The 12,740-nt window shown below is 35.3% G+C and overlaps 1 long non-coding RNA gene across 2 annotated transcripts in view; it reads right to left on the reverse strand.

Moving 5' to 3' along the window:
* Positions 1–6: 6 nt before the first annotated feature.
* Positions 7–12,740, reverse strand: part of LOC107855905 — a 42,416-nt gene continuing 29,682 nt past the window's right edge. The window contains exons 4-5 of one of the 2 annotated variants that reach the window (XR_007054852.1): positions 6,542–6,613; positions 7–589 (exon numbers count right to left, since the gene is read on the reverse strand). This is a non-coding gene — a long non-coding RNA (uncharacterized LOC107855905). The remainder of the gene's footprint in view (positions 590–6,541; positions 6,614–12,740) is intronic. The other variant, XR_007054854.1, reaches the window with a different exon arrangement.

Consider the following 12,740-nt stretch of genomic DNA (forward strand, 5'->3'; position numbering starts at 1 on the left):
TAATTTGAGGTCAAGTTCAAGGGCATGTTTATGTATTAATTTATATTTTGTAACTTTCAGACAATTGAAATATCATAATTTCCTAAAACATACTATCAAACTATGAATTTTAACACGGTAAAAGTAAAAAAAAAATAATCAATGAATAGTACTAGTTTGATAATTTAAAATACTTTTGTCACGTCCCAAAAATAACCCCTAGGCGTGACTGGCATCAGTGCATAACACCTGTCGGGAGAACCAACCTTCCATACATTTTACTAGTAAATAAGTACTAAGCTAAGATATGGGCAACTCTAATACATCAATAAATAGTGAATAGCAATCCAACAAAAACTTATAATAAAACTAATAACTCATCAATCACTCGAGAACTAATTGTTTAGCCCAAATCTCACACTAAGACCATGGAGCATCTAAAAAAGAGTTGCATGAGTTCAATCTCGGTCATGCAAATCCATTAAAGAGATAAAACTAAAAATAGATAGAGCTGAAATGACAGCCTTCACGAACAAGGTAAAGGCTCACTTTAGCAATAGAATCTTCACGAACAAACCGTTAACCACTAGTCTCACCTTTGCAACAGTATCTGCAGACATGCAAGTAAGGAGTGAGCTATATATAAATATAACTCAGTAAGATCCTCAACTCTCTACTTTACTACCCCTGAAACAAGTGTTAAAAAATACAAGGCACAAGAAAATACATAAATAATATGCACACAATATCTCTTATAAAGTAATGCTCAATAAGATCTAAATAAAAGTACAAAAAGCCTCTTTGTGTCGCAACTCAATCAACTTTCCCGGATTATCATTAACGGTAGTGAAGGTGATTAGTCTAGCACCCCAAAAAGTCATAATACCCCATATTTTTTCTCATCTCTGGACAGCTTACGACTCATCCCTCAAATCATAAAGACTCTTACAAGTTGTATGTAGCAAGTCGTACCCATGTAAGTGTGGGATGATTTGAGTTCTGTTCAAGTTTTGAGTTGACCCTAGAAGTAGTCAAGTAAGGTACGATTCGTATGAAGATAAGTCGTATTGTAGGCAGTATGGGTTCCCTAAGTTCTGTCTAGCTTACGAGTAATGGCTATAAGTTATATAGACATATTACGAGTCGTAAGATATGACTCGTACCCTAACCAGTAGACAATCTAAGAATCAAGCATCATGTTTTGATAGCTTTATAAGTTACTTGGACATACATTAAGTCCCTAAGATCTCCAAGCCCATGAACAAGTCAAAATCTCCCTTAGCGATTAAATTCTTGGGATGTACATAACTATAGTTATCTTCAAACAATAATAAATTTTATTTTACTAAGAATTTTTTATCTCATGACACACCAAAAGATAGATAATTGAATTAGCTTTTCAATGATACCAATTTCTTCTTAATCCGACATCGGGGGTGAAAAGTTATGGCTGAAATACTGAAGCACTGCCAAGCTATATCACACACTGTCTAGAATACGGCTTGCCAAGTCTAATCGGTACCCAAACCATACGAGTCATATGGAAGACCTATAAGGACTGTCGAGAATTGTCTGTAAAGTATAGTTTAAGCGTTTTTCAGTCTTTTACCCTCTTATAACTCCCAAGCCATGATATTTAACCCCCAAGTGGCATTACTTTGCCTCTATTTCCATCAATTAAACAATATAAACTTCTCATTCTACTCTCAAGAATAAGATTAGGGTTTCTTCTCAAGATCATTTCCCAAGTTTCAAGATTCAAATTCAAAAACCTTCAAGAAAGCATCAAGAATTGTGTTTTTCTCTCAAGTTAAAAGCTTAAGGTATGTGGGGTATTCATTCATGGGTCCTGTTCATCCATGGAGCCCCAAAATCCTTTTCTTTCAATTAAAAATTGAATTTTCTATCATTATGATATTTTATACGTTCAAGAAAGATTGAATTCTATGTTTTCATGGTGATTTTAATTCAATTCAGTCCATGTATGATCCCATGCAAGATTTTGAATTCCTCATGCTATGAATTTAAGTTTCCTATGCTTTATTCAAGTGAATTCCATGATAGATCCTAAACTCATGATTTATAACAACATTCTCATGTTTAAATTCATGTTTTCCCCATTTTTCATTAAATGTCGATGTCTTGACTTAAACCATGACTCAATACTACAATTTGAGTTTAAATGTCATGTTTTAATGACTATTCAGTACTGGTGGGTTATGAACACACGATACCTATGTTTTTTTATATGATTTTTATTTTCAAGTAATGAGTTAGTCAGACCATAATTTTTAATATCATATTCAGAACACTATTGTCATGTTGAGATTATCAGTTTATATGTTTATGATTATCTTAGAATCCATATGCACTATTATTTTTTGAACACCATGACCTGAGCTTATTAGTTATTAGTTATCAGTGCATGCACAAGTTAGTATTCTTTTAGTTAGGAGTAGGATTTAGCACCGAGAGAACCTAGGGATAGGGGCTCACCCGCCAGTTAGGACTTAGTCCTTAGCAGCAGTCCCTAAGTTCCAGAACTACGTAGCCAGCTTAGGATTATGAGATATTACCTGCCATTTTAGGACTGATACTCTCTTATGGGTCACCCTCCAGTTAGGAATAACTCCATAGTCTTTTGGGATATCAGTTTAGTGATCACGCGAGTTCAGGTTCTACTCTGATGGCAAGGATAGAATAACCCTCCTCAATGTGGGTCGGGCGTTAGACTCCATGATAGCTCACATAGTTTATGTCGGTTACATGATAGCTCCCATATTTTAAGTATAATATTCAGCATATATTCAGTTCAGGTTTGTTTGACCAAATTATACAAATTTATAACTATTCAGTTATACAGATTTTAGTCTTTTAGTTTACAGATTTTTTAAGAAATATGCATATGCTTGGTCTTGCATTCTCAGATATTATAGTTTTCATGCATTCATGCTCACTTATCTTATGTTGTTCAGTTAGTCCTTATCTTATATGCACAATACCCCATAATTTCAATCTAGTTATTCAGACTAAGTACAATTCAGTTTTACAGGATTAGTATTCATATATCTGCTACTCAACATACCAATGTTAGTTATTCCTTTTCTCATAATTTAGTTGTTTGGTCACACAGACATTCGTCATTCAATTAATTACATCTACTTAATACATGTTTTGTTGGTTTTGTAAGTTTATTCATTCAGGCTCAGTATGTTTGCATATTCAGATCCATGAGTTAAGTCACTTCCCACCATATAGTTTTAGACCCAGTATTCATACGTCATCCTCAGTATAATTTCTACATCATATTCATCCTTACAAGAGAATGACTTACAACCATTATGTTTCTACCGCCTCCTAGCTTACAGAATTATTTTTAGCTCATGATTATAAATTCTCTATGATTTACAGTTTTCATGTGTAGTCACGTTTCAAATGTACATATCAACAAATAACTTATATCCTCAGTTTTACAACATGTTTGAAATATTTTCATGATTTAGTTCATGTCTCCATATACTCAGCACATTCCAACGTATTAACCACGTATATGTGTTTGTGGATACATCCTTCATAATATAGGTACCATATGTAGCTCTTACACTAGGGTCAGACAGTTTGCAGCTTTCAGCCAGTAGGTGATAAGTTCTCCTATTTTGAGAACTCCAAATAGTTGTGGATTATGTACTATATATTTGATTTTCCATATGTATTGATTATTGGTAATTGGAGGCATATCCCAACTATATATAGTCAGTATAGTAGAGGCTTCATAGTGTCAGTGAGAGTTAGTCATGTAATTTGAGTTCTTCTTCAGTTGTATCGTGGTGTAAAATGTATCAGTATTACCTTTAATTAAACTTTTCATGATTATACTTCCGCTTAGAAAATTAAGTTTTGTTTTACATATTAAATTAGTTGTTCAAGAAGTATGCCAGTTTATCGGTTAGCTTGGGGTCACTTGTGGTTCCAAGTACCGTGTTACGATTAGAGGATAGTCTTGAGTCATGACACAAGTACTCGGCAATATATTGTAATACCTTGTACTTTTTCCTAGCTTGAAATTGTCCTAAGAATGTTAGAAGGTTTCTTTGAAATATGAATCCACTTTTTTACACGTGGTATTTTTAAGATTTTCACTTTTTTTTCACGTGGAAAATTGAATAAGCTTTCCATTGATATCAATTTCATCAAAATCCGACATCGGAAGAGGAAGTTATGGCCAAAATACGGAAGGCAGTAAAATGCCCAGGTGCAACGATGAGGCTGACAGATCGTCGGACTAACGACGGACCGTCGCCCACGACTGTCGCAGCGAGGTAGTGTGACTATCTTCTGCCCTAGATTGAATGCCCAGGCCGATGGACCATTGAACTAGCGATGGAATGTCGCTCAAGCTGTCGCAAGGGAAACAGTGATGCCCTATTCTACCTAGAAGCGAAGGTCAGGACCGATGGACCATCGACCCAGCAACGGACCATCACACCCCACCGTCACACCAAGGCAGTAAGTTTCAGTTCTGTTCCTAGTGCGATGGTCAGTCCGACAGACCATCGATCTAGTGACGAACCGTCACACCCACCGTCGCATGTTCTGTTCAGTTATTTTAAAGCCATTTTTAAAGGGGATTTTTGGTCTTTTACCATCCGTTTATATACCCAGTTATATCCAACCAAATCTCATAAATTCATTATCCATCTATAACAACAAAATTGGGGTTTACTCTCTAAGATTAATCCTTAAGAACAAAATCCAAATCTTTTTCAAGAACTAAGAGATTCCAATCCTTCAAGTACAAGAACTTCAATAAACTCATCACCAGGTATGCATAGTATTCATTCATGGACTCTTTTCATCCATGAAGCCCAAGAATCTCTTTTAAAAGCTTAAGTGTATGGATTTCTTTATGAATTTCATGTTGGGTTTCTTTGTTCATGTTGAGAATGACCAATTAAAATTGTAATCCATATTGGGTATTAAACCCTTGAATGATGAAATTAGAGTTTAATCATGATATTTATTTTTTGTATAATGTTGTCTACATATACTATACCTAACTAGTATGATATTATGAAATTGCTTGTACATAAATGGGGATTTCATAATATTATTCAGCACCGAGTGAACCCAAGGATGGGAACTCACCTGGTAGTTGAGGGTGTGATTCTTAGAAGCAATCCTTGTGTTCTAGAACTATGTAGCCAGCATAGGTTGAGACATCATACCTGCTAGTTAAGGCTAGATGAGGTGGCTTAACTTGCTAGTTGAGGGTTCCCACCATTCTCATTAGAGTAACCTGCTAGTTGAGGGTCACTCACATATCGTCCTTACTAGTGGCGCGGTATTGATACCCTTCCAATCAAAGCACATATTAGACCCCAATTCAGCTATAATGCATCATTTGGGGCATGTCAATTAGATGACTACTTCCAACAGTTTTATGTTACAGAACTAGGACTGTCAGTTAAAGTCAATCAGTCTCAATAATAAAACTCAGATAGTTTTACAGAATTCAGGACTGTCAGATACAATACGAAACTCAGATAGTTCCATTATATTCAGGACTGTCTGATACAGTCACTCATGTTATCAGTTATCATAACTTAGTCATTAGTCATGTTAGTTATCAGTAAAATTATGTTATCACGATTTCAAATATAGTTACTATGTATGCATGTATATAGTCTCATGTTCATATTAGTCAGTTAGCCAGTATTGTTCATGCATATGAACCCCATGCATTCAGCCTACCTCACATACATTCCAGTATATTCAAAGTACTAATGCATTTACGCTATGGTGTCTTATTCCATAGGTTCAAAGACACGAGCTCCAGAGCATCAGTAGATTCCAGTCTTAGTAGTCTGAGATAGAAGTGAGTCCTCATCTTTCGATGACATAATCATTAATTTATTATCTCATTAATTTATTTATTAGTTAGAGTTAGTTGGGGACATGCCCCATCAAGTCCTTATTCAGACTGTTCAGTCAGTTAGAGGCTTTCTCGATTATTATGTTCAGTTAGTTATTTCAGTTGTTTTGGGTATTTCATACCCCATCCATATGTTATAATTTATTAGATCCTATGTTACAGTTTTGAACCTTATGGCCTTCCAGTTCATGTTTTCGCATTATACAGCATATTATGTAGTATACAAGTACAAATATCGGTCATAGGTTAGCTTGTGGTCCTTCGGGATCATGAGCACCGTGTAGCATTCTAGGTATCAGATTCGGGGTGTTACATATATATAATTCCCCAAAAATATACTACGGAAGAAAGTACAAGGCCCCTAACATATTACGACGGCATAGGTATGCCCCTAACATATTACGGCAGCACATGTATACCCTAGTAAATATATCCAATATCTCAATGTAACCTTACAACTTATCATTAAATGATTCTTAGTATACTTAACAAAATATATATCCGCGGTTGATCAACGACCACAAATTCTACCTAGCACACGCTTTTCCCACACATGGACTAGCCAAAAAAATCTATTTTCTTATAAAACAAGTTTGATAAGCAAGTACCAAAGCTTAAAGTGTCCCTTACCTCATTGATGGAAAATTTCCTCGACCTCACAACTCGTAGAACATTAACCAAATAGCCTCCAATGGATTTAATCTATGCAAATAAATTAATTAACACTATCAATTAAACTAGTTAAGGTCAAGTTTCAATATCCCAAAATATCAAGCTTAGAGCCAAACTTTAGTATCTCACCCCTCAATTCATGACTTCAAAGAGGAAATTCCAACGTATCTATTCAAATATAATTTATATAGGTTAATACCCAAACTCGAAGAACAATACAATATCCTTAATGCTAAAGAAGTAACCTGTAAACAACGACTAAAAAGAGTTGGTAAAACTTTTATTTGCATTCTCATTTGAAAATTCAAATTTGTATCACAAATATATAAACTTATCAATATTCAACTGCAGAATCAATATCAGTTGAACACATTTTCAAAAATTCTACTTCATTGCTACTCCAATGACAGCACCTCCCCCTAAAGAGAAGATTGGGACTAGATATAGATTTTTGCTGTGAATAGTTACATAAGGAAATTACTTTGAATTGCCATCTTCACCCTACTGATACTAATATATAATTGAACCCAAACTAATTACCCTTCTTACATGAGCATAAATAAAACATAAATGAATTTATTATATACTAAAGAGAGCATCATGACAATTAGAGGTTTCAGTACCTGTCTATGCAAAATCCCTACTGCACCAACTTTTATTTTGCCAGAAAAGAACTCTTGCTCCTCTATAAAGTTGTTGCTTCCGATAGAAAAATTTGAGAAAAAAATTACCCTTTCAACTTCTTAATCATAACGTGTAATATCAAGAATAAGAGAATAGGCTTAGCCCACACCCTTTTAATTCTCTTTATTATAATTATTATTTGGTTAAAATTATCAATTAACCCTCAATTAAAAAAGTTGGGTTATTACATTCTCCACAACTTAAAATAAAGTTCGTCCTCGAATGAGTCTTGAATCGTATCTGAAGTATCAAATCAATTAAGCAAATTTTCTATTTAGGACCACTAACCTAGGAGGTAGAGTCTCAGATTTTTCTTCTTATTTGAGATAGCTATCGAGTTACTCGACTATAGCTTTAAAATAAATTTTAGTGGTGACTTTAAAAATAAGTTAGTGATAAAAAATAAGGTTTACGCACCATACCTTCACTTAAATAACCTTCTTAAAGCTTTGTTGGACCTAAACTAGTGCAAAAAGTTGTGCTCTTCTAAAGTTACAACCAACTAGTGAACAACACATGTGCAAGTGTAATACTCCGTAAGATCCTAAGCTCAGTTTAGTTGTAGTTTCATGCTTAAGGGGTTCAAGGCTTGAAATTTTCACTAAGTGTTAAGGACTTAGTCATTTTCAAGACCCCTAAAGTTTATGAATTTTTATTTTGGCCTTTCAACCTCGAGATGTTGGTCTTTGAATTGATTCATATTTAGAAAGGTTAATATTATATCTCGGGAGAGTTTTGGGATTTTTAGATGAGGTTCGGGACATATTTGGATGGCTGAATTAGTGAGTCAACGCGATAAGCCTGAAGCGCATTATCTCTCCCATGGTGCAAGGGTTCGCGACACATTGCTTTCTCCCCCGACGTAAGTAACACGACAGGTTGCATTCTCCCCCAGAGAGAGAGATGGGGTGCATTGTTCTGTCCCACACAACTTTATGATTTAAGAGACCAAGGGGCATTTGAGTCATTTCCCTCAACCCAATTCATCCGTAACACGATTTGGGACTTCCATAAGGGAGTTATTTTCCTATTTCCCTCAAAATTACTCTCAAGAAACCCTCCTTCATTCCTAAGAACAAAACCTAAGCTCTTTATCAAGAAATCAAGAGTTCAAGCTTCCAAGTTCGAGAAACCCTCAAGAAATCTTCAAGAAACTATCTATTAAGGTATGCGGGTATTCATCAATGGGTCTCTTTAACCTATTGAGCCCCAAAACCCTATCTTAATTTACAAGTATAAATCTTATCCTACTTTATGAAATTAATCCATGAATTTCATGCTAAATCAACTAAAAGTCATGTCTATAAGTATTTCCAACTAAATTACACTAGTTCATGTTTTGAATTACAAGTTTCCATGTCATAATACATTGATTTCATGTTAAATCCCCAACTTATGAATTTAGCCATGTACTTTTGTGGTTTCCAACTTATGAATTTAGCCATGTACTTTTGTGTTTTTCTCATGTTTATCACATTCCCATGTTCAAGTTCATGCTTCTCATTTATTTGGTGAAAAGTTTATATCTTGAGTCTTTGAACCATGATTCCATACTACAGTTTTGAGCTTTAATATCATATTTTATGATCATTCAGTGCTGGAAAGTTATGAATATTCGATACCTATTTGTTTTACATGATTTCAAAACTTCAAGTAATAAGTTAGATAAGCCATGAATGTTATCATTATACTCAGATATTTATGTTCATGATGAGCACTATCAGAAATAATGTCGACTGTAGTTCAGTTCAGTAACAGTGTCAGTTCAGTTGGGAGTAGAATTTAGCACCAAGAGAATGCAGGGATGACAACACCCACATCAGTTTAGTCTGAGTCGTTAATAGCAATCCCTAAATTCTAGAACAACACAACCAACATAGGATATGAGGGGTCACACATCAATTTAGGCTTTACACCCTAGTCCTTTGGGACAACAGATTAGTGGATCCACATAGCCACTGTTAGTACTTATGGCACAATATTGACACTCTTCATACGGGGGTTACAGGTTAGACCCCAATTAGTTCAAATTGGGGCATGTCAGTTACATGATACCTTTCACATTTCCCGTCAGTTTTTCAGTATATCTCAATTTAGGTTTTCTTGACCAAGTGTACAGATTGTCAATTATTTAGTTATACAGATTTCAGTCTTTCAAATTATAGATTATGTCAGTAACATATTTATGCTTGGTCTTGCATTATCAGATATTACATATTTATGCATTCATGCTCAGTTATCTCATGTATTTCAGTTCGTCCTTATCTCACATATCGGTACATTCAAAGTCCTGACTGCATAATTTTCCTTTACGCTATGCAGTCATATAACATAGGTTCAAATGCTCAGTTTCCTGACCTTTCTTAGACAGCTCAGCGTTATCCAGCAGCAGTAGTCGCGAGTACTGATCCATCAAGGACATGAATGCTTTACAGTTATATCAGTATTCTCTTATGTTCAATTAGTCAGAGTTAGTTGGGGTTTTGTCCCATCAACCCCTCATGATATCTAGAGGCTTTCAGATAATCAGTTAGACTATCTATTAGTTTATCAGTTGTTTTAGACAGATAAATTAGTTCCTAGTACTCTAATTTGATATTTCAGACATGTTATTGTTACTTATTTCAGTATTCAGATTTACAGTATCTTATCAGCTTATCTTCCACTAATGTTTTATAATTTTATTTTTCTAAGTGCTTATAAAAGTACCTGCTCATGGGTTAACTTATGGTTACTCTTGGCCGTAAGCACCATGTCGCAACTAGGGGGTAGCCTCGAATTGTGACAAACTTGGTATCAGAGCCTAAGGTTTTAAAGTATCCTAGGGAATCTAAAAATTGGGCTAAGTATAGTCTTGTTCATGGGTATGAAGTGCGCCACATTTATGGACTAGGGGCTATGAGAAATTTTAGGAAAGTTTCCCTTTTTTCAGTATTTATGTCATGCGAAAGAGCATGATCTCTATTAAATTCTACTTTCTAAGTCATCCTTTATTCAATTTATAGACAATTCCTCCTAGAAGAAATAGCAAAAGAAGGAACGGGGATCATCCCGCATCACCGCCTATTCAGGAAGATCCCTTGAATGAATATGTCTCTCACGCCAAGTTCAGGACTACTTTCACGACCTTAGCCTATTCTGTAGTTGATTAGAACAACCAGTAGGCTGTTGCCCCAGCCAATCCAATGGTAAATACAGCCATAATAAGGATTCAAGATTTCACTCGGATGAATCTCTATCTGTTTTCTGGATCCAAGTCTGAGGAGGATCCACAAGAGTTTCTAGATATGGTGCAGAAAGTGACAGCTATCATGGAAGTCACTTTGAGTGAGGAAGCATACTTGGCCACTTAACACTCAAATTACATTCTTGAATGGGTGTAAGCGATCGTTGTCAATATAAAACCCAACTAGCTTAGGGTCGAATCCCACAGGGAATAGGGTGTGAACGTCAATTTATTTATGAAATGCTTTACTGGTAGTTAATCATTTCCGAAAGTTGGGGGTTTAAAGTTCATAATGTATCAATCTTCACTTTCTGAATTTTTAGAGTTGTTAGCAATATAAATGGGAAACCAGGGTTATAATCACCAAAGGTTTTGGGTATTGAAAGATACCAGGTAATGCTAGAGATCCTCGGAATGAGTAGAACAATAGAATATCCCTGATTATGATACTATCTGACTTATCTCTTGACCTCACCAAAAAATTTATTATCTAATTCTATCGAACTTAGATAATTTATCTATATCCAATCGGATGTTATCTCAGGTAGATTAATCCAGTTATGGTATTAATCATTAAATAGAAGGTTGGTAGCTTCCGAGTCCCTATTGATAATTCTCATCCTCTAGTCTATTTCTCCGTTAGAAGCAAATAAAACCTAAGGCATAATCTAATGTTTACAACCACTAGATTTCAGTTAAAACCACAGAATTTCAAGATGTTCTACTACTCTTTGAATCTGTTAAACACCTAGCATCATATCAAACCCTAATCCTTGGATCGCATAACCCCAACTAATAAAATTAGCCGCTCATGATTTGACGAAGGAAATCACAAGTTGAATTCATGATGATAATGATAAACTTATGTATATATGGAAAACAAATAATTTCTTCAATTAAATCCCAAGTTAGAAACCCAAGAATAGTTGATAAGAAAGAAACTAAAAATAATTGGCAAAAGAGAACAATGTACGTGTTTCTCCATCCAAAATTCTTGTTCTGAATAATGAAAACTTCATTACTTAAAAACCCTAAAAACTGCTATTTATACTAAAGCCTAATTAAGGAAATAAAATAACAAAATCACTGCTGGGCTCGGATTTAGGTGACGCCATATTGGTGTTGGTCGTCGGCTTCTGACAGTGTCTCAGATATGTCGTCAGAAGTCATGCCATCTTGACCTATTCTGCCACACTCTGACGATGTCCTATGATGGCTTACCACACTTGTGATGGCGTGTAGCAAATGTCGTCAGACCTTTAGCTTATTTCACCATGAACTGCCTCACTCTGACGGCATATTCTGACGGCTTACCACACGTGTGACGACATATTGAGAATGTCATCACTCTCATCCAGTAACTTTTCTCCACTATTCTTCCTGACCCTATTTTTGGTAGCTTACCACATCTCTGACGGCTAGCAAGAAATGCCGTCAAACTCATATCAGCCCACTTGTACCAAATTTTACTTATTTTGTTCATCATTCCTATGTTTTCCTTCTATCCTTGCTACAAATGCAATATCACAAAAAAATGATCAAAAATAACCAAAAGTTGCTTAAGACTTTGCAATTATTTAGATTTAAAAGCCTCAAATGTTTTAGAATCTGCTCACACATCAACACCCTCAACTTAAAACAATTGTTTGTCCTCAAGTAACCAAAACATAACTAATAGAATACTATGAACATTCAGCAGTCAACAACTAATTTTTTTAGCTCAAAACTCAGTTTACCACCTCCAAGGTCAGCAAACTCAAACTACTTTGCAATTTCTTGAAAAGCAACAATGTAACACAAAGGCTTCTACCCATGGCATCACTAAGTGCCAACAATCATGCATGTAATGTACACTACCCAAACAAGCAACTTAGCAAGATACTAGTGTGCCCTCACAACAAAGAAATTTCCCTTTTCCCTCATTATCAGTAATTAAGGTATAATCATGGGGATAATTATAAAGACTCTCGCACTCAGAATAAAGTTCAACCAATGTATGTCAAATACCATATGCTTGCCCTTATCATCATTACCGAAGTGTCTAGACAGGTAAGCTAGGATCACTGTAGGACTTTCTCAGGCTTGTAATGTAGGCTAGGGGCTGGTATGGTATTAAATGGTATTTAGAGTGACTAACCTCCTTGGCTTTACCTTATCTTGTGGGGTCCACTTATTAACCTCTTTTTCTCTCTTTTTCTTTTCTTGATCACACATTCAGGATGGGTGCACTTCTCTTTATTCCAACAG

This window comes from Capsicum annuum, chromosome 4 (assembly GCF_002878395.1).
Source record: "Capsicum annuum cultivar UCD-10X-F1 chromosome 4, UCD10Xv1.1, whole genome shotgun sequence".
Classification (NCBI taxonomy): domain Eukaryota; kingdom Viridiplantae; phylum Streptophyta; class Magnoliopsida; order Solanales; family Solanaceae; genus Capsicum; species Capsicum annuum.